General features: G+C 36.7%; 1 long non-coding RNA gene across 1 annotated transcript; it reads left to right on the top strand.

Annotated features, from left to right (window-relative positions):
- The first annotated feature begins 419 nt into the window (after positions 1 to 419).
- On the top strand, positions 420 to 10,529 carry LOC137142712 (uncharacterized). The gene is made up of 3 exons (XR_010917007.1): positions 420 to 549; positions 8,064 to 8,159; positions 10,069 to 10,529. It is a non-coding gene; the product is annotated as an uncharacterized lncRNA (long non-coding RNA).
- Positions 10,530 to 23,780: the final 13,251 nt, after the last annotated feature.

Below are 23,780 nucleotides of genomic sequence, written 5' to 3'. Positions count from 1 at the left end.
AAAAAAATTGTTTTCCTACGGAAACTTTTGATTTTGCAGAAATTGCATTTTCCATCAGAAAAATCATTCCGATGGAAAATTCTGAACTAGCTCTATCAGGAAGCATGCTCTACTGAGACTTTCCACCTCTAATTTCTACAAGATGTCTTTTTCAAGGGGCAAATTTACTGATGCTATTAATGTTTTCCTTCTCTTGGTTGATATGATTGTGGGTGGAATGGTAAAGCCAGCACTCCAGGCTCCTGTAGGTTATGTTTTAAGGGAGTTCTTATTATCTTATTCAGTGTTTGAAATATAATATTAATCCAAGCTCTGGGCTATTTCCCCAGTTGCTATGAACTCCACAAGAATTTATTCTAAAAATGTTGAGTGAAATGTGCATGTAGCAGTAATGAATGGTTTATCTTTTATGTTCATCCAGATCTAAAATGAGTTAAAGATGATATTGACTTCCCGGTTCACAGTGTGTCTCAGCCTCCTAAGAGAAACCATGGTGACCTTAGCTCTACAACATCTTCTTGTGAAACATTCAGAAATTTTATTATGAAGGTGCATGAGGAAACCAAGTATAGTAGATGTATCTTTTATTTATTTAGCAGAATTTACAGCACAAATAACTGATTCATAGCCAATAGAGAGAACTGACGTTATAGACAAGGATATCCCCAGAGCTCAAAAAATTAAACTCACTTTTGCTAGTGTTCATTAAATTATCTCACTTTGTCAGTATTCAGCATCTGCACCTTACCTGATGCCACATTCTATTCACACACATCCTATTATGCAGACCACTGCAACTAACTGCAAAATCACCAAACATAAGATAGAGGAAGTCATAATATTCTATCAGTTAAAATCTAAGGAGAGTGTAGCGAGAAAGAATTCAAGCCTGTTTTTGCAAAAAGGTTCTGAAGCCTAGAGACAGGCCAGTGAGTAAAAGTTGCTGGTGAATGTTTTAAATCAACATGCATAATATAGTCCAGGAAGTACATACAACTGTTAAATGACATCATCCTGTCAAGTTGGCAAATTGCTTGAGTGCAAAGATATAAAGGCCTGATACGGATAATTCACAACAGGGACGTTTACAGAATATTTTTAACTGTGAATTTCTTTAACACTATGAGATTGGCAATAGATGTAATATTTGCAGACTTAGTGATACTAATTTAGAGACAGGGGGATAATGACAAATGACAAAGAAACTCAGAGTAATGCTGTTGGCCATATCATGTTATTCCAGGTTCATTCTTACTTCTGAGGTCAAGTGGATTAGGCCGGCATTGCCAACTTCGTCGTTCTCTTGCCAAAAATGTCAGGGCTTTTTTCAGTTAGACTCTGAAATGTGATGGACCTAAGCAGAGCTGGAGAGGCTTTTATGAGAGAGGCTGATGATGAAGAAGGTTGTGATGGGTCACAGGAAACTGCTAGCTCGAATTCCTCAGACTAAAGGGGACTATTTTCTATCCCTAACATTTACATTGTGGCTTTAAGTGAATTTAAATAGAAATGCATTTGAAATTAAAGGGTAACATTTTCAAATGGCTGAATTTAGATTTGTGATCCCAACTGACATGAATGATAGTTTCACTTTTAATTGTAGGAGTAAGAGGGAGAGGTAGGTGAACTGTTTCTGGAACAGGAACTCTCTCAACCCTTTGCCCCTTTATAGAACCAGAGTGAATTTTTTTATGAATGATCTGAAATGTCCTGTTGAGATTTAGCTTTGAATTTTCAATGTATTTTTTCATCTTGGGTTCCAGACCGGACAGGACTTGCAGCAGCCAAAATATTGCAAGGAAACCTCCTCCTTCCCTTTTTCTGGCTAGGACTGAGGGCTTTGGGAGTCACAAATAAGGTTCATACAAGATTTGTAGCAAAATTTTGTATAATTAGACAGATCAGATAGTTGCATTATTTTAAATGAACTTATGTCTGCCTATAAGTACCTACAAAGGGAGAAGATATCTGATACCAAAGGGCTTATTTATCTAGCAGACAAAGGCATAACAAGATCTGACCCTGTGGCTGGAAGATGAACTCATCAAAATTCCAACTAGATGTCAAATGTAAAAATTTAAAAATAAGCTAAGTGAACCACTGGTACAGATTACCAAAGGATGTGGTAAATTCATCATATCAAGTCTTTAATCAAGAGTCCATGTCTTTCTAAAAGATAGGCCCTGGTTCAACCACAAGTTATTGGGCTAGACCCAGGAATCACTCTGGGAAATTCTATGGCTTGCATTATCTAGGGCATCAGACCAGATGATCATAATGGTCCCTTTTGCTCTTAAAAATCTATGAGTCTATGAAACACTTTTTAGAAGCTGAGTCTGCCATAATCTTCAAGTCTTATCCATTCTTATATATAGCATGGAAAAACAATGGTGGGCTTGATTCATAATTATGATAACCTCTTTAGAGCTAAATTATATTTCAGTATCATCCAGGAAACATATTCATCCAGCATATTCTACCACGCCTGGCATTTCTTGACATTGCATCCCTTTGAACGGATATTCTATTGAAAACTCCTATCAAAACTCATATGTGCTGTGGCAACAATGAATCTTTATAAACATACTACAGAAGTCCGTGTTATCTTTATAACAAAGTGTATTCAACCATTACTGTAGAATACTGTAATATGTTTTGTAAAACAAGGAAAGAGGCAACAAGTAAATCGAAGGATTTCTTGGAATTTCCTCAAAAGAAAAAAAACCAAGTTAAACATTGTTGTCAGAAGCTGCATTTTTAAAAAGATTAACCCATCTTATATTTTTAATTTTCATTCTCATTTCTTTAATCAAAAACATTACGTCTTAATTTATAGTTATTTAATTTTCTATATTTTAGGGCTATCAAACGATTAAAAATTGTGAGATTTAAAAATATAGTTGCGATTAATGGCAGTTTTAATTGCACTGTTAAGCAATAATAAAATACTAATTTAAATTTATTATAAATATTTTGGAAGTTTTTCTACATTTGCAAATATATTGATTTCAATTACAACACTGAATACAAAGTATACAATGCTCACTTTATATTATTATTTTTATTACAAATATTTGCACTGTAAAAAGATAAACAAAAGAAATAGTATTCAATTCACCTCATATGAGTGCTGTAGTGAAATCTCTTTATTGTGAAAGTGCAAGCTACAAATGTAGAATTATTATTATTATTTTACAAAACTGCACTCAAAAACAGACCAATGTAAAACCTTAGAGCCTACAAGTTGAAGTATGAAGGGGCATATGAATGTTTAGAATATCTGGCACATAAATTCCTTGCAATGACAGCTACAACACTGCCAAGCAAATGCCTGTTCTTACTTTCAGGTGACATTGTAAAGAAGAAGTGGGGCAGCATTATCTCCCATAAATGTAAACAAACTTGTTTGTCTTAATGATTGGCTGAACAAGAAGTAGGACTGAGTGGACCTACATGAGGTGAACTGAAAAATACTATTTCTTTTGTTTATCTTTTTTGTAGTGTGAAATCACAACTATTTTTTAAATCTAGTTAATTTGTTTTGCGTTAATCTCATGCATTAACCGTGATTAATTGATAACCCTAATGTTTTTCACATTTCTATGGAATTGAAAAAGCAAAAGACTTTGGGTCTTGTTGTCCTCTCTCTCAGACCAATGTAAATCAGGAGTAACTCCCGTGAAGTCAGTGTATGACTACTGTAAATGAGATCAGAATCATGTCTTTATGGTCCGTGAGGGAGAAAAGTCATGAATATGATCTAGTAGATTACTACTCTATATATTGAACCAATCTCCTCCTGTCTTCTTGCTTTCTGTGTGTTTGTTAATTCAGGTATTAGATTTGGCTGATCCACAGGATAAAGGCAAGATGAGAAAAAATATATTAATTTACAGTGTGGTCATTGTTCATTCACATCCTCTTAGTTATTTAGAAGCATATGCTCTGTATATGTTCCATGTGTGATTATAAAGTATACCCTTGATTCTATTTCTTAAGTTTATTCTGGAAAATATTGGTTCTCTTCCTATACAATACAGATTCTATGCAGCACATGTAATTAGGTATAACAATACACCATGCACCTTTGTCATGCACCTCATTCATACTCATTGAATATATGAATGCCAAGAAAAGGCTATACCATCATATTACAGTCATATTAGAAATGACCGTTTCACTGTGCACACAAAATTCGCCCTTCACTCTTTCCCAGATATCCTGCTTCTCTCCTTGAGAGAGAATTATGGGATGCCAAATTTAAAGATTGAAATATAGACAACACAATTACTTCTTAGAAGCATTTACAATAGTTTTATTAAAGCTTCTTAGAAGCTTTTAGAAGCATTTAAGATAGCTTTTGCTGGATCATTTCTGCTTCTGCTCAAAAGGGAGAAAACGTTCCATTCATCTCCATCTTAAGTGGCACACTCTCCAATGGGGGTTTATGAATGGAGATGCTGCCACAAGCTCAACAAGAATGGCCCAAACACTATGTAGTAATAAACAAAAGTACAGAGTTATATTGGGAAAAATGTGCAATTTTTGTGGAGGTGGTGCACTTTGTTCACAAGAAACAAGATGAATGCAAATCAGTCACATTTTGGAGGCATATGAGTAATATGCAAATAAGAGAAGAAAACAAACATCTCTTTTATGCATATGTGATAGATCCTTCTGCAAAACCAGGGATAGAGTTTGTATTTTATTCCAAGATATATTGGGCCAGATTTTGACTGGCATTCCATCAGTGTAAATTTATAGTACTCAACTGACATTAGTGAGTGACTCCATCTTTTCACATGTGTAATTCACATGTGTCTCCATTTTGTACCACAGAAGAGTGGTAGACTTGTGTCAGTCAAATAGTTCATGAAATATAGTGTAACTGCAATGCACCTTTCAAACAGAGTGAAAAAGGTCATATCATTACAAATAGAATTACAATACTATACATTTTACAGAAGGCTGTTAAGATATATGTGCATGTGTGTAATTAATTGATATTTCTATCCTCATCCAGTAATATACACAAAAGTAGAGAACTACTTCAAAGTCAGATTACAAGAACAAAATATGAGCAACAGAAGTGGCCAAATGTGAGATTCACAGATTGGCAATACAACATGTACATGTGAATCCAACGCTTACATTATCTGTCAAGATGACTAAAAGGAAGAAAAAAACACCAAGGAAACTATTAAATCACATAAAACAACAGTGAGTTCTGACTGTAACCCACAGAGGAGGAGAAACACAAAGTTAAAGTTCATACTCCGAAACCCACCGTGCTGGCTTAGGTCTGAAGGGTAGAAGTATAATAGAGCACTCACTCTTAGGAAACTCCTGCAACACCTGAAAATAGAATTTCAGACTTAATTCTGAATTTCCCCCCACTACCTCTTAACTTGCCTTGCAGCCTTAGCCTCATGGCTGTCAATAAAGTCCACAGAAGTCACAGTGTAAATGCTTTGAAAATGTGTGCCTTAATCTTAGTGACACTATTTTAGAATTGTAATTTATATGTCCGTATATTTAAAATTTTTGCAGTTACCATTTTGGTTTCAGATTTTATACCACAGTGAAACAGACAACATAATGCTCTCTCAAAGGTGAAGTTTAAGACCTCCACAGTGTGCTTCCTTCAACCTGATAAAATTCTACCTCTAGAGGTACGTGAAAGCCTACTTCTGCGGAGAAGGCAGGGCAGGGAATAACTAGTTTTCTCCTTCCCCGAAACTCAATGCGGAGTCAGTTTCCACTACCCATGGGCTTAAGCAAAGTAAATGTGGTTTTAAGCAATTATTTGTTCATATTGCTCTCTGTGTAGTTGCAGCTCCCTGCTGAGGGGGATTCTGGGAAGGGTCAGAGATTGGTTGAGCTACTGACAACATGGTTACTGTTGGAGCTGGGAGAGCTGGGTTAGGATGGACAGATGGCAATACAGAAGGGCAACGAGCCTTCATATGAAATCCCCTGACCCTTGAGAGGTTCAGGGAGGAGCTGGGTTCTGCTTCTTCCTCCCCTCCAGTCAAACAGCTAGAGGCTCTCCTGCTCAGCCAATGCTACTGTTTGACTATGTGAGGAAAAGGGAAAGAGAGTGAGGATCCTGTGAGTGTGTCTGAGTACGAGTGAGAATGTGGATGTAAGAGAGACAGGAGGACAACTATTGAGGGAGGCCCATGGGCAAGGGGTGATTAATTGACTGGGATTGGTAGGTAATTGAGGAGAAAAAAGGAGGAGAATTGATTAAATATAAGGGTGGTGGGTTTATATAGTTTACATATATATATATATTTGGAGAGTTGCGTGGTTGAGCACGCGCTAAGGACATTTAAAATATGCATATATAAATTTCATGAATACTTTTCCTCAGGCTTTATAATGCACCAATATAGGCAGGTCTAGTGGGCTCTGTGGAGTCAGGTAGGCCAGTATGTAGCTGGAACATGGCTGCACTCTGCTCAGAATGGCATGTCTCTGTTTCTCAACATCCTCCTATAGCTTCCTTGTCTCCATCTTGCAGGCAGCCACCTCCCAGCCACAGTCCCTGTACCTCGTTCCTGATGAGGATGAGAGGCAGCCACACATCTATATACAAGTTGTACTGATTTAACTATGCCACTGCATTTAAAATGGTACAATCCCCGAGTGTGGGCACAGTTTTATTGGTATAAAGGTGCTGTATACTGGTATCGCTATTCTTGTCCTGGAAGAGGAATAAGCTATACTGTTTTAAGGTGCCTTTATACCGATATAACTGCATCCACACTAGGAGGGGTTGTACCAGTTATCTCAAGTACACAGCAATTGTTATACCAGATCAGACCAGCGGTCGTACTGGGTCCAGTGTTTCTGTGATCTCATCTGCTCACACACTGGTTCTTTTGATAGTGCTATAGTCTTGTGATTATAGTCTTGGGAACTATTTACTTGTATTAACCAATTGTGTTTATTTTATAAAACATCAGTCATTAAATAGTCTTGTAAGGATTACAAGTATAATATTGCATGAGTCAGCAAAATACAATATGTAGTAATAAGACAAATCATAGTAAGATATTTTATTAGTGGCTTATTAGTACAAGAGCTTGAATGGCTCCCTGAAGTCTCTACAGTGTCCTATCCACTTGGGGATATTCGGATGCAATTATTACTGATGTATCAGATATTTGTTATATCAGGCTTACATTGTGCCAGTGGAGCAACAGCAGACATTCAGGAAACAATTTGCTAAATTTGGGCCCAGTGTTCATCATAGATCTAATAATGAACCTCTTGAATTTAGTTTAATTCGTTCCTGTATGTGTCAGTGATAAGGGTATGGAAGTGAGTCCTCTTTTCTTTTCTGAAGGTTCCAATACACTTCAAAACTTTTGAAGGTAGAATGTTTTTTATTATTGCATTAGGATGTTTTTATTATTTATTTTTAATATGGAATTTTTATAGATGGAAACTAGTCACTTCAGAGTAAACAACAGATGTTTGCACCTATATTATGAGTTAGTACTGACATCAGTATTAAACAATAATAAGAAAACATGTCAAAATCCTTAATGATAAATAAATGTGTCAGCAAGAAGAAATATTTAAAGTTCAGTTCTGCTCTGGGGAAAAAACAACAACCCTAAAAATGGCACATATCTTCTCCCAGAATTTTTTCTAACACCCCAAAACCCTGAGCAGCTTCAAACAGTGGCATTAAAAACAAGAATCAATCTGCCATATGAATGTGTTTTCTTCTTCTCATATGTAAAGATTCCTCCAAAATTATCCTTGCCTCAGATGCAAGGTACACAGAATTCACTCCTAGACCAGTAATAGCTCTTCTAAAAATAAAAATGTTGTGACTTTAGGCCTGGCTATCATACAGTTTTGGGGGGAAAACAAAAAAACCCAGAGCTTTATATCATCCAGTATTGGCTTCATGCCCTAGGAGTTTTAAACCTCATTGGGACCCAATATTCACCTCAAATCTTGGAATGGCTGAGATTTTGTACCTTAAAATTGAGACATTTATAGAAATGCCATTTTTAAATGTGTTATATTTTCTTTCCCTCTAGGTTCTGCACAGTTGGACTTGAGGGGCAAAATCTGCTTCCATTGAAGTTAATGTCAAAACTCCCATTGACTTTAATAGGACAACTATTTCACCCATGGTAACTAAGGCATCTGGATTTGCAGGCATTGGGATACAAGAGATAGACACAGTAACCTTTTATAAACTCTCTAAAACATTCCTAATAGTTTTTCTGTTACATGTCTGGTATACATTGAATACATGATGGCATGGTGTGGATTAAGGGCATAATGGCATAAATTTGGGAGGATCTGCATAATGCTGATAAGTTCTTTGTGCCACATCACATCATCACTTACTGGTGTCAGTCTGAGCCTGCTTATCTCGTGAGCTGTACAACCAAAGGTCCAGCTGGCATCTTCTTGAATGTAACTTTGTTGTCATTATGAAGAAAGATGTAAATTACTTCTCCACAGATAGTGATTATTTATTTATTTTATTATAAAGTACTGCTGCTAGGGAGTCCTAATAACTAAGGAAAGTCCATGTGGATGGTGAAACAACTTAGAGCCTCTAAAAACGTAGGTGCAAATGGATGTCCAAATGAGGGATATTTTCAGACAAGACCAAAGGATTTGTGTAATAGCAAGTGCTATCACATCTGCAGCTGGTTACTGATTTTGTGATGCTGGCTGCCTGAAGCCTGAACCAGCATCCAATAAGGACTTTATTTAGGATAAAATGTAGATTGAGCAATGAGGAAGTCTGCTCTACACTGAGCAGAATAAAACACATTCCTAAATACACACCAAAAATATCATTATGACACACCATTACAATTAAAACAAAAATAACTGACAAACGAGAAAAAAGGAAAAAAACATTTGCTTAAATCATCAATAATCATAAAAGAATTCTCATCAAAAAGTGGTGAGGCAAATCATGCTTAAGCCTGAGAGAAAGGAGCGAGACGGTGGAAATGGCATGGTGCCAATGGATCAGTAACGGGCACTGCTGACAAATAGACACAGATCATTAAATTCCAAACATGAAGCCTCATCCTGGGCAGATTGTACCTACCTCTGAGAGATGCCTGAGGGGATCTGTTTTGTTGGTTTTTTATATACTTTTGCAACATCTGGACAGCTAGCCAGGCCAAAGTTTTACTGAACTGGAAAAAGAAATTGAATGGGAAGGAAAAATACAAGAGCCGCCATTTAACTCAAAAGTGAAGAATCTGCTGACAGAGTTCTTTGATAATAAGGGTGAGAGAAGCAGGAGGGAACCTGGGCTGATGAGGAGGGTTGGCATATTTTTAGGGGGCAACAATAAGCTAGAAGCCAAAGATAAGGAACTTTCACTTTAAAGTCCCTATACCCACTATGTCACCAGTACATATTCACAGTGTGCAATTTAAATGTTGTGATCTTCATAAGGCACTCACTCCTTTTCAGCTTTAGCAGAAGAAAATATCCAGATAATTCAGAACCCTTAAATTGTGCACATAGTTTATTAACTAGGCTGTATAAGTACTTGAACTTCTCATTGTTACCCTCATTCTCACCTCCTCAATTCCTCCTATGGTTTATTACACTGGCTTGTTGCATTTTGCTTCAGTTTGGATTATAAACTCCTTAGGTCAGAGACCTTATATAACATCTGACACAAAGGAATCCTTGTTATGACTGGGGTTTTTGGATACTACAATACAAATGTTAATAAATAATGATCAAATTTCATTTTAAAATGCTTCCCGTTTCTGCATAGCTTTAATGCCTTGTTTGGGAGATGTGCATGAAATAATACTTAGCCAGTTACAACTGAAATAAAATGAGGGTACCCCAGTTATGGAGATTAGACAAACAGAAATTCAGGGGTCCGAGTATAGGTTGGATGAAGCATTTGACTTTAACATAGAAAGGATAGCTTGAGTGTGGGATGTCAGTTTGTATCGGTGGGTGACGAATGTTTAAATTACTCCTGGGGGAATTCTGTGCCACTGCGCAAGCGGAGAATTAATGTCCCTCACCGATTTTTTTCCCCTGCAGAAGGCGGAAAGAAGCTGCACGTACACCTTTCACCCACCAAGGGCTGATGTGACACCAGAAGACAGAGCAGCTGGCTCATGGGCCAGAGCAGCAGGCTGTGGAGAAAGAGGGGGCAGAGGCTGCTTTCCTCATAGTGCCCTGCCTGTGGGGTCAGGGCAGGAGGTGTGGGCTAAAGGGGAGGGGACAGAGCAGTGCACCCAGGCTCCTTCCCAGCAATTACTTCCCTCTCCCTCAGCTCCTCCATTACCCCGACTCCTCCAAACCTTTGCACTGCTTCTGAGGGATGCGGGAAATATGTTTCTGTATTGTAGTTTAAATGAATTACAACTCAAAGTTCTGTATTAATATGCATAGTAAAGAATCTATTTGTCAAAATACATTTCCTGAATCTTTTTTCGTCTGTATTGTTACCGACATACTTGCTGACATGTATTTTGAAATAAATTACTAAAATAATTGAAACTGGCTTAATTATATTGTGTTATGTTGACAAATAAAATATGCAGAATTTTAAAATATTTTGCGCAGAATTTTTAATTTTTTGGCACAGAATTCCCCCAGGAGTGTTTCAGTGGAAATATCTTTTGTTAAATTCAATAGTTATCTATTATTATGAGATTTCCCATCTTGTTGTTGAATTCACTACAAGTGTGGTTTCCTCTGAAGAAAGAAGCAAGGGGAGAAAGACATAGCATTTAGCTAGTGCCATCATATATTCAGAATTGCTTAGGAGGTTTGATTTGAGGCGCTGGCGGAGCTGTATATGAGAGGTTTGAATATTGCAGAAAGATGAAGTTATTTCCCTCCAAATTGAAAGCCACAGCAGGTTGTTTTTGCTGTGTATATCTGACAATGTAGCCACCTTTCCCATATAGTACAATAAGTAATATGTGTAAAATTTTCACAATCACTGAAGTGACTGAAGAGCCTAAGTCCCATTTTCAAAAGCACCTAAGTCACTTAGGAGCCCATTGGCCATAAGCATCTAAGTGACTTAAGTACTATTGAAAAACATACTGTATATATTTAGGCTTGATCTATCCTTATGCCAGGAGCATCTGAGACCCTTGGAGGTTTTTCAAGACTAAATCTGAACCTGAACAAGAGACTGCTGAGGGTTTTAGAAAGTTTGTGCTTGTACCTTTATGGGGAAGATACTTATGAGATAATAAGCATGGAAGACAGGTACAGCGTCAAGATTTCAGCTTTGGAACCTGTTTACTAAAGACAGTTCGCTCCCATTTCTTAATTTCCCTGACAATTTTTTTTTACAATATAAAATAGGGAGAAAGTGGTTATTTTCTTTAGGTACTTGGGGAGAGCAATGTCTAGTTAGTTTGCATCAGTTCAAGGGAATGCCAGGGTCTTTTGTACAGGGAATCATTTGTCAGAGGCATCAGTTAATACCTCACAGTTTACTTTGAAGTCAGAGAAGCTGCTGAATTAATAGCTCACAGGAGGGTTGGGATACTATCCTTAAGACTGGAGCAAAAGAAGATGTTATTTATATAAAAGGCCAGCTTTCAGTGCCGGGTTAAAAAGTCAGGGGATGTGGGTAGAAACCTTTGCAAAATGCAGGAGTACAGACCACTGACAAAGATGACGGTCCCATTTAAAAACATGACCTGTTTAAGAATATTTACCCAAATCAAAAATGTAGCGGTTGCCACCAGTAGTGCTGAATATTCTATTTTGAGAGTTACACACTAAAGGCCCAATTAGCAAAGTACTTAAGCGCATGCTTAACTTTAAGCACATGAATAGTCCCATTTAAATCAATGGGACTACTCACAGATGTAAAGTTAAGCATGTGCTTAAATGCTCTACTGAATCAGGCATAAAACTGTAAGTAATATAGACAATTTTACGCAGCTCTCAACTATATCTCATTTCAAAGGACATTAGTAAAATCCCACAATATTTTGTCGCACACAGTGTGTCTCACATTTGGGCCCTGGAAGGTTAGGAATTATGCAATTGTGCATAATAAGGGACCAGTCCTGCAATTTTGAAGAAATGTGAATATATACATTTTACTGAAGTTCATTCCATACAAAAAAAGTTATGATTTATGACAAATCCAAAGTGTCCATTTTCGTGGGGGCGGGGGGGGCGGGTTGTAGGAGAAAATCCAGTGCGAACTAAATAATACCATCCCACTACTCATGCAATAAGGTAAGAGGCCAACCTGGAAAAAAATACTCCTTTTCATCTCCTTTAAGAATAACTCCTCCGCTCCTAGATTTAGCATGTCTAAATATTGAAATTTATCTATTAAATAGTTAAGTGATAAGCCTAGCATTCAAAGCCTTATTTGAAAAGAGAAAATCTTAACTGTTTGTAATTTTAGTAATCCAGATGTTTGGTGTCATCTATCACTGTTATTATTAATAGAAACCTAATTCTTCAGCAAGGAGAATAGAAATTTCTACTGTTCAGCTTTATGTCCCTATGGGGTTGTCACATCTCGCTGTTCTTTAAATTATTTCAAGGTGAATGTTATGTGACCTTATCATCTGCAAAGGAAATCTGTGGGTAAAGCAGTTTTTCTTGGAAATACATTTTATCAGGTTTGAAAGTTCATGAAATCTCATCTGTTAGCCGAGTATCATGAATACCCTGCTTCACTTTTTACATAGTTCACATTGTTTTCCATAAGGCAATTACTAGTGCCTGGGATTTCTAAATGGTAATTCAATGTGCAGACATGGTCTATACTTCGTAATGATTATACAAATGCTCTTCTATAGAACTTACTAATCTTTCCTGTCTTGCATATCTTAACAAAATGGCTGAAATTTTCAGCCATTATGGATGAGTTATTCAGAAAATCTGTGAAAGCACTTCCACTTGAAAAGGCTAAAGCACTACTTTAAGAGACTGAATCACTTTGATTCCAAAGTAGCAAGGTCCTTACTATTTTTACATGATTTATTGGCTTTCTAAGAATACATCCAAAATGCCACCAACCACCAACTGAAAGTGAGCTGTGCAATTTATACAAAATAATACTAATTAATTTTCAGTAAAGCAGGATAAATCCATTTTTCCTGGAAAAATTCCACAGTATTTTTGCTAGTCTTTTATTGTATAAATTATGAACCATTTCTAATTAATGTGAGTAATGGTAATCCTATACTCCTTTCTCACTATGGTCGCTAGTCTTTACTAGTAATTGAACTGTAGCCTTAAAACAAGGTGAGGTCATGAAGCTTGTTTATCTGACACTGAATTCTATGCCTGCCTTAAAGGGAAAGGGATGTTTTTTGCCCTCAGGGTATTAGTCATGGTCCATGGTTCGTGGGAAAAACTTAGGAAGTCTCAAAATTGTGTTCCTATTATTTCAATTTCTCTCAGACTTTATTTGAATTCCAAAGTGAATTTTCTATTATTCCTTTGTAGGGTGCATAGAAGGGTACCAACAGTCTTTGAGGAGCAACACCTGCAGTTACATTCAAAGGCATGACTTTTCCAAGCAGTTTCTGAGCTGCCTGGTATTGTCCCAGGAAGGATAAAGGCCTAGGTTCTTTACCTGACTGGCAGAAACATTCCAGCACCAATAGGACTCTAAATGTTGTTTTAAAAGTAATGAGTCCTGCTGGTTTCATCCTGCAAGACATTGAAATCCCACAGGGAACTGTGGTTAGAAATAAAACAGAGGGCTGGGGCTTTTAATGAGTTTCCTATCCACAGATGCCATCAAGCTTTTATACTATTCATTTGATTTCTACTGCTTCAACAAAGAATCCCAGAGTTGTGGGCAATACTCTTAGCACTGAAGTGCACAGAACTTGGCAGAAATCTACACTTCAGAGATAACAAGAGATCATTAGAAGAAATAAAAGAAAAAGTGTAATAATAAAAAAGAAGTTAATATGGAAACCTGTTTTGACAACAACGAATACAGATGAAGCCAGAAAAGCTGGACAGCTGCAGGCATTGGGTGGCGCCAGGACTGGTCCTCCCTCTCCCCCCCACCAACCCTACAGAGATTATTTGGCAAAGCTATTGCAGCCTAGGGTGAGAGGAGATTACCTTTCCCAGGTAAACGGTATGAGGCTAGTAGAAGGACAAATGTGCATTCCTGGAACCGGCCCCCAGTCAGAGCTAAATTTCCTAGTCCCAACCTGCTCTGCATAGTTAGTGGATCCTAACTAGGGGGAGCCCTCCACAGAGTCAAAGGAAGGGCGGGATGGTGCCACAGAGACAGTCGACCTCTTCCTTCCATGCCAGAGTAGAAAGATCTAAGCGTGGAGGGGACCCTTCCACGTGCGGATTCAAGAGGCTCTATGGAACGTTAATTGGTATTGCCTTTCCAACATAAGCTCTCTGGGAATACCTTTACGGGAGGTCCTGTGGCAGCCATAGCCCAGGTGCGAAGGGTTGGGTGTCTCTGCTGGTCTGACTCCAGGGATTTAGGTGTGAGGGTACAGCACCAGGGCTTCAGAGTGGTACAGAAGCACAAGGCCTCCCTCCAGAGGGCTCTAGACTCTGGGAGAATATGTGGGGTTCAATGACCCACAGCACATTCCATGGAGAGAAAAACATGCCCCAGCTGAAAGTTACCTCCCACTGGAATTATATGGGATGGATACTGTAATGATACGCAGGTTTAACTGTGGGATGGGGTTTGCTGGCTCTTGTGATAAACAAGCTGTGTCACGCTTTATATTTGGAACAGGCCAAACCAGTTCAAATACCTGAAGAGCCCTCCTCCAAATTTTCACTGAGTTTTACAAGAAAGCTTGTTGTTGCCAGATTTCCAGTTCAATTTTACAAGCTTGAGAGCTTGTAAACTAGATCCTCTGCAACTTCTGAAGCTCAGCAGCCACTCCTTTCCATGCACTGTTACAGACTTTTGTTACATTTTACTTTTCAATAGTCTTTCGATGGAAAAGTGTGTCATCATACCTGAAACATTTTACACATTGGCCTTCTAAGGTGCATGCATTATGATCTATGAGCTGTTATCCCCTGAATCTGGAGGGTTGCATTTATTTTCATTTTTACTGTTACCCAGGAAAGTCCAGTTTTGAAATGTCCTGGGCATGTAAGAAAACTATAAGGAGCTAGTTGAGCAGATTGATATATGTGGTCAGAATCTGTTTTCAGTTCTACCTCTGTAAATCTGGAGTAACTCCATCCATTTCAGTGTGGTTCCTACTATACCATGGACCAGATTTAGCTCTAAAAGTGGAGTTTTCATGTTTTGAGTGGTTAAAATGGGGGGAATTAAGTTCAGCTGTCTTGGGCACTTATGGAGTTTTATCATTAGAGAAATAAAGACACATAGCTCTCAGAAGCATTTATACAAATGGGTTTTCAAACTCCAGGTTTTGATATTACCATAGTTTGAATGGCTTTTATTTATTTATTTGTCCTATTAGTGTTTTGCTTTATTTGGCTTTTCAGTATTAATGCTTTCATACTGAATATGAAGAAGGGGGCCTGATCTTGGCCTCCTTCCTCAGGCAAAGCTCCCAATGAAGTAAATCAAAGTTTTACCTGATGACACATATACCATTGATATGTGGGACAGTTCAGGATACTTTACGGAGAATATTTGGAAACAGGAAAGCCTTAACTTTTAGTTATGCTATAAAGCAGTGGGCCATCAGCCTTAAACAAGAATTATCTTAGTGCTGCTGACCAGATGATTCCTCGTAGTAAGCAAAATAATAGTAATAGTAATGATAATAATAGTAATAGTGTTTGTTTGTTTGTTTGTCATATGAGCATTTAAAAGCTTCAATTTAAAACATACTCTAAAAAATGTAGTGCTCTGACTAATGGCTAGGCTGATAGCCACTGCTAATTGCTGATCTTCTATTTTTGTCCTGTAATTAAAAAATAATTTAAAATGACTCAACTCATCAAGTCGTGTACAGAAAATATCTAGCCTTGTTCCTATCATTGTTACTTATGTGTTTTCTCCCACAGTCCCTCCAGTACAAATCTTTCCATTGACTTCAGTGGGCTTTGAATCATGTGCATTGTTTGTTACACCCATTTATTGTACCTTTCCATAAATTAGGCCCTAGTCCCGGTAGTGCATCTGCAAGGGCCGACCCCCGTGACCATACAGAGCTCCGGTGAGTTCAATGGGGCTTTGCACAGGCATAGAGTTTCACACACGCAGCTCAGCATTGTAGAACTGGGGCCTGTGGGGCTGTGACTGCTTTGCTTACAGTGCCTTTTACAACAGGGCCCCAACTCTATGGAAGTTATTTAACATTAAAATAAATAATGAATGAAAGGGATGGGTGGGACTGTGCTTTATTTTTGTTTATGATCATGTGACTATTTATGGCAAAGCCATTTGCTGTGTAAAATAAATATTAAGTGATCTCAACAGTAAAGACTATACCATGAACATTTAAAAAAAATGAAAATACGTTTATTTAGTTAAGAATAAAAGTTTATGGGCTAACTGGTGTTTTGGATACATACCATGAGATATGAAACACCATGTGCTTTCTATTTATATTGGTTACCAATCTCGATATTCAAGAGAAGAGTGTATAAAGTTAACAAGCAATTATTTGGCAAATTAGTACTCAACAACCCTGAGTAAATAGGAAGTTTGAAACCTATCTGTTATACAGCTACTTTAATTTGCATAGCACACTGGTGTGTTTGCTTTGCAAATACTTTGCAATGAATCATCATTTGTACTATACAGTCCAAAGAAAAGCAATCAAAATTCACAGCAAGACAATGAAATTAATTATAACTGTTGAATTCTGTGGTGGTAATTCCTCCTCATGCAGGAAGATTAATTGCATTGCACTTTCCTTGCACTCCACTAAATGATCTGATGAATGTATAATCATTTACAGATTTCTCAAATGCTGAAAATTGATTACCTTTGATTAGCTCTGATCTGCACAAAGAGCTCTGACAGAGTATCAGTGAAACATTACAACATTACAGACAAAGTAACAAATGATTTAATTACCAGTGTGCTTATTAATGTTAGATTCCCTGCAGTGATCCTGGCAAATCAGGGGCCTGTAATAGACCTGTGGGTTTCACTGAATTCCATTAGGGTTTAAATAATATTTCTCACTATTTCTCAAATCCTTCTTTTCATGGCTTCTTAATAACGCTAATCAATTTTAATTTGCACAAAAATCTATCACCATCTTCACAAACTTTTAATTAGATGTAAAATAAGAGAAGTCGCTGCTTTCCGAGAAGAATACAAATATGATCTGCAGTTGTGTATGCTTCCAAATAAGTTTTTCATTAAAGGAAGTTATTTCTCTATGATGCTGTTTAATGAAAATTTAGAACAAATGTTGAATTGTGCATGTGGTCCAACTATGCACTTTTAGCAGCAAACATAATAATAGTGGCTTAAACATGAACCAAGTGAAAAAAACAGGATGGTAAAATGTTTAGCTAACAAATGGTAAACATCATTTTAATACTTTTTTATGTATTGCCAATACATACATTCACTCATTTTGTTAATTGTAGTAGATAAAACACACTGATTAAGCAGCTACACTGTATGCTGAAAGAGTATTTGAAAATGAAAGAGCAAGAGAACACTAGCCCAGTTAGATACAGACCGTGATGAATGTTGTTGGCACAAACAAATCAGGCTTTTCTAGGCTTGTGCTCATGAACGCTTAGATCAGTTTAGATTGGCAGCTTCTTTGGTTTTATGTCATTTTATATGACATTAAATTATTATGAAGCCATGACAATGGAAACCCAGATGATCAGAGAAGTCAAACAAAGCTCAAATTAAGCTCTGTTTCTACAAGTGTTTTCAGGGGGAGGGGAATTAAAAGTAATTAAAAGCTTATTTAGCACTGAAGTATTAATACATAGACAACTTATAATAATATTTTTGCATCTCAGTTTTGCAGGAAAGGAGTTACTGTGTAATACTGCAAGTGTTACTATGTCATTTATAATACACAGGCTGGGAAACTTAAAAAATAGAGATATGCAGCCCCCAAGGCAGATGATTACATTTATTATATTCAGTGCTGTCAGTAGTTGAAAAGCTATCCATCACAATGAAATAGCAATGAAAGTCAGAAGTCTCTTTTTGTGGAGAAATATTGAAGTCAGATTGTTGATGTCAAAAGTCAAACTCGAGTTCAGCTATCTGTTTTATGAATCTGACGGAGACACATTGTGCCTGTGTTCAAACTGATATCTAGCAGAGCTCATTTTAGCAAATGTGTTATTTAGAAGTCAAAAATCATTTGTATGAGCAAAATCTTAGCAGGAAACTGCTAGGACACTCATACATGATATTTAAATAAGAACTAAGTCATTCTATAGTGTTTACTATTTATCTTCTACTAAACATTAAAAATTTGTTATGTATGATACATAAGGTTATTTTACCCATATACTGTGTACATGAAAACATTTTCATAAACACTAGAAAAGATTATTGCATTTGATTTCCTTCCCTGCCTTTTGACGTTTTCTATAGGAATTGGAATATATAGTATATTTCTTATTTATAATAAGTTATAGGTGTACAGGATTAGGTATGGTACATTTAGCTTGCTCCAGAAAAAAATTAGGAGACTTACATGAAAATATACTGTTATGAAGATGAAATAAGATTCATACATTATCTGAGTGTGAGGATCCAATGCAGGCATGGTGGGGAAAAAGCACTTTTTAGTCAGAGAGAGACTGATAACACGTTTGCGGCTGGAATTATCCATCTATATCAACAGAAGTTACTATTTGCTGAATCCTGCATTCTCATAGTAGAAATAGGATGATGTTAAAAGTAAAGCAGAAAAAAAATGTCAAACATACTGTAGTTTGGACTCCGCATGTCTCCTCCAATTTGAATTCGGTAAAAAAATGAAAGGCATTAGCTCCCCTTTAGTCATTTCACAAGAACTTTAAAAAAACCAGAACAGAACAATTGAGATGAAAGTTATTTATGTTTAACAAACTAAAATCAGTTGTATAATACAAAAAATTAGGAAATATATATATGCTACTTGGGGAGTAGTGTTTAATGTAAGCATATTCAACAGCTTGCATTCAATATTTTTAAGAGCATTTCTTTAAGAAGGTGCTTTGTATCTCAGAGAAAGCGTGTGTGCTACACATTACTGAACCTGCTATCGTCACTGCAGATTTGGTTTGTTTCACAAAAACAAGCACAGTTTGTGAATTCAGGTCAGGGAGATCCTTTTATTTTTGCTAATTTCACCATCCTTTTTCTTTTCTCGCACAGCCCTCAGGGAGCATGATGTAATGGTCACCAATGAAATGGTCACAGAGGACAAAAAAAGGGTATCATGAAATGTAGAATTGAATGTTATGTTTTAAAAAGAAAAATATATGCCAGAATTACTTTCCAAGTAAACTCTAGGGGAAAAAACAAACAAACCATGCAGATAGTGTACAAAGCTTCTTGGATAAGCTTTTAGTCATTGGTTAAAAAACAGCCCAAAATTTGGCAATTAAAGAAAGAAAGAAAGAAAGAAAGAAAGAAAAAGAAAGAAAGAAAATGGAGAGTTTTAAAAACAATAATTAAAAAACCCACTGGAGGATTGATTCAGTGATACCAGATGTAACACACGGCACTATGGATTGAAGGATCATGAGTTTGAGTCAAAAACTCAACTTCAAGTTAATTGGCCGGCAGTGGAGCTGCACAAATTGTGGAGATAGGATATTTGTTTGCTAGCATGGGGCTCTGCCTTCCTGTGCATTTGTCCCCCTTGCTTGGTAGCCAGGAACTGACACTTGTATTTGCTCTGAAAGCTCTTGCATAATTATCATCATCTTTTTAAATAAAAATGAATGAAGGATTCTGGTTGAGCATAAAACAGAAAGACAAGTTTAAAATTATTTAAAAGCTGCTCAGAGCTGGATTATATGTATTACCTTCTAAGTATTTTTTTTTCTTTACAAAATAATCCAACACAGAGTAGTGTACAGTAGTTTTAGTGAATTGTTTTGGACCAGAAATGTCAAAAACTGTGGTATTTTGTAAATCTGACTTTAACATGTTTTCATTAGGAAATAAAAACCAAAGCTGTATCTTACAGTTCTTTCAGCACAAACCTGGCCAAAATGCTATGGCACCTGTGGTTATTGACCTTACTGAAAAAATTGCTCCTTAAAACATTTAAAAACAGGCAATCGGGAAGTACATTTTTTTAAAAGCATCTAAGTGTATGTGTGGAACTCTTTGGATCCATGACAGAGATATACAGCACAAAGCAACATATGGAACTCGCCAGAGCCTAAAATCTCTTTCCACAAAAATTACACCACTCCCTACCATAATAAAATGACTCAAGGAGGGGTGTGTTTTATGCCTCCCAGGCAGAACTCCATAGCTCACAATTAGTCTATATATTCAAGGACCAAAAAAAAAAAAACCATATTGTTTTACTTGCTGTATAATTATCTGTTATGATGAACTGTGATTCTAAGGACTATTGTCTTTAAGCTTGGATCTGTGTATGGAGCGGTTGTCTGGCTGAGACCCAGGAGTGGACCTTCCATTTAGAGTCTATGCCTGAGTGATTTCTCTGGTCTCTTCCCGGCTGGGTGAAACAGGGACTGTTTCTGCATGATTTCTTGGGTTGATGAGAAGCAATTATGCCTTAAATGAAGTCATTCATGTCTGCCATTTTGTTTGCATATTTTTCAGCATTTACCTGTTATTAAACCTGTCTTTAAACTGTAAACTAGTTTCAAGTAGACTTTTGTGTCTAACGCAGTTTTCTGACCAGAGGAAAACAAAGTAGATATAATGTTTTCTGCACAAATCACTCAAGCAAGAAATCCAATAAAGTGATTAAAAACCAAAATAGCCTTTAAGAATGTCCTGGGCATTTCTGAAATTGGAATAGATCAAGAAAATCATTCTCAGACACAAGCTAATATTCTAAGTTTGTGACTTTTAAACAGCTTCATTATGGGGAAACAATGACCAAAAATATACATCCTTATACTATTTAAATCTGAAATGTGGGAAGGCTAATAGTATAAGGGTACCTCTTTAATGCATCTGCATATAAACAAGAAATCCCACTGTACAACTCAATTTCTCTTAAAGTATGAAAAATCTTATGAAACATCCAAATTTGGCAAAACTTTTATTTCTAAAATGCCTCAGATTACTTAAAAAATTCCTTCAATCTGTATTGAACTTTTCTAAGTAATACAGGCATTTATCAAACTAATACAATAATTTACTACTTCCACTGCTTAAATGCCTGGTAGAGCTTTTCCTTATAGCCGTTTCCAAGGTGATGTTAGGTACAACTCTCATAAAAAAGTAGTAGTGTCATGAAAATAAATAATATAGAACAAAGTATGTCAAGTCATTTTAAACTGGATATACTTTATTCTAATTTACCAAATCTTTTGTTTTGTCAGGCTTCCAGACGCATTTTTCTTAATGAGGAACACAAAATTTTGATCTGTACAATTTGTATTGTAAAATTTCCTCTCAAGAACTGAATTACTTTACCATGATTTTTGCTCATGGTAAAGGTACAAAAGAAAGAAAAAACTGAGAGTACCTTATGCAACGGGAAAGCTTAAAAAAACAAACACCACCAAGTTTTCAGGTATCTGAATGACTTTTAATTATTTGTGTACTTCACAGATTAATATGAAGTGGGTATATTTAAGAAACCTTCTTTTTATGCTGGAAATAATGTGTTATGGCCAAGTACACTGAAACCTAATCAACAATATATTTAAGACTGATTTTTGAATATCAGTGAAATATCAGTAGAGTTGCAGGTAGTTTGAAAGTGCTTAATTTATCAACATTGAGCAGAAAGAAAAGCTTTTTGGGGGGAGGGTGGGGGAAGAGGATTGTACTAAGGTGACCTCTGCTGTTTAAAAAAAAGGCTGCAAAAAGGAATCGCTTCCTAAATCATTCTGCAATCCTAACTTACTAGGACAGACATTGATACTCCTATGCTTAAAACAATTGCTCAATTGAATTTCATTATTGTTTGAATTACTACAAATGATTTTAAGGTTTCTTTCTTCTGGCACTGGAAGTTTCCCCTGTTGTTTACTGCCTTGCCATTTGCGTGCAAATTCTGCCTGCACTGGGATCTCTGCCATTACATTTTCTTCACACAGAAGGGTTTTCTCTGCTCCTGGTGGGGCAAAGTCGTGACCCAGAAAAAAATTGATTCATGAATTCTCAGGGTGCAACTAAAGAAGACAGGAAATATGCCTTGGCTGAGCTCCTACTAGTGACAATTTAAAACCTGTAATTAGTTTGGATTCAAGCTACAAAAGGAATCTGAATTTAAAATGCATTAATTCAAACTGATATATTAACTTTAACAAACTAGATCCCTTATTATGTAGAATCATTATTACAGTCTGTTTTGCTAACTGTTGGAACTCAAGCTTTATTAACTTAAAAAGTATTAGAAAATGAAAGTAAGCACTGGGGAACACTTTATGTATGTGATAGTTTTCCTAGAGAAACCCAACTTTTATTGGGGTTAGTTAGCTTTAACACCTTAGTTATGGATTCTATTTTTGTAAATTCCCAACACCCACATGCAGCACAATAACCAAGGCCACGATCCCCTGCTGATATCAGGACCCCGCATCCCCTTTAGCTAACTCCCTGACATTTCTATGAACTACACAGCTGAAATGTTATACAGTAATTAATGTTGATCCTAGCACACACACAGCCTCCAGTACAAATTAGGATGGAAAAGGTTATCATAATATTTTGCTAGTCTGTTTGGTAGACTTGAATTGCTCCCTGTGGAGGACAAACAAAAATGGTATTTTAAAGTTATATGGCATGAAGGAGGAGCATCCAGGTAATTTTATAACAAAAAAGTTGGAACTATTGTGAACATTTCTTCTGAAAATAACTAGTCTTGCCATTTCAACATGTTGATACTTATTAGGTTTCTGTTCCCTTAGGACCAGTTTGTTATGTTGTAGTATGCAGGTTTGCAAGCACAGCCAGCGTATGGTGACTGAAACTCTAACTAAAGCTCTGTTATCTTGTGGAGTTCAAATCCAGGTACAACTAGCAGCTGGATCCTCTCGAACTGTCAGTGGTGTCTGAAAAACACCCAGAGACTAAATAATTTAGATTACACCATTCTGACCTGTATAATTGTTTAAATGAGTAATGCAGCCACTGACTGAAAGAGGTCAACCATCTGTAGAGGAAACATAGAATTTGGTTTCATTTCCAAACAAGCTTTTGAAGAGCAATACTGTGGGAGGTAGGAGAAAGTCTGAAGACAGATCAATGGCTTATCGGCTAAACCAAGGTTAAAACTTCTATCGCTTGCAGAAAGCAACATTAATAGAAAATGTTCCTGGGAGAGTAGCTAGCACAAACATCCATGCAGTATGTCATTAATCTGACTTTTTATTTTCTGTAGGTTAATATGAATCAGGTTTAAACAGCATTATCAGTAGTGATATATGGTAATTAATTACTTAATAAACAAGACCACAATATTATTTAAATACTTCTGAAGAAATGAGGCTCATCATGGCATCTTCTCAAGGTGTGTGCATTATCAGTTTGATCTTTAGGAAAAAAAACACTACCAAAGTTATTGCAAAGTTAACACACATGGATTACATTCCAACTGCCAATTTTCAATAGCAGAGAGAACAGGTGCCTCCTCAAAAGCTGGCATTTGCTCATGTGCATCCTGCTTTTTTCCACTTTAGCACATGTAGATATA

This window comes from Emydura macquarii, unplaced genomic scaffold, assembly GCF_026122565.2.
Source record: "Emydura macquarii macquarii isolate MOO-44397 ecotype Brisbane River unplaced genomic scaffold, CSIRO-AGI_Emac_v2 contig_374, whole genome shotgun sequence".
NCBI classification, from domain to species: Eukaryota; Metazoa; Chordata; order Testudines; family Chelidae; genus Emydura; species Emydura macquarii.
Note: the sequence above shows the minus strand (reverse complement) of the source record. Positions and strands in the feature narration are given on the sequence as shown.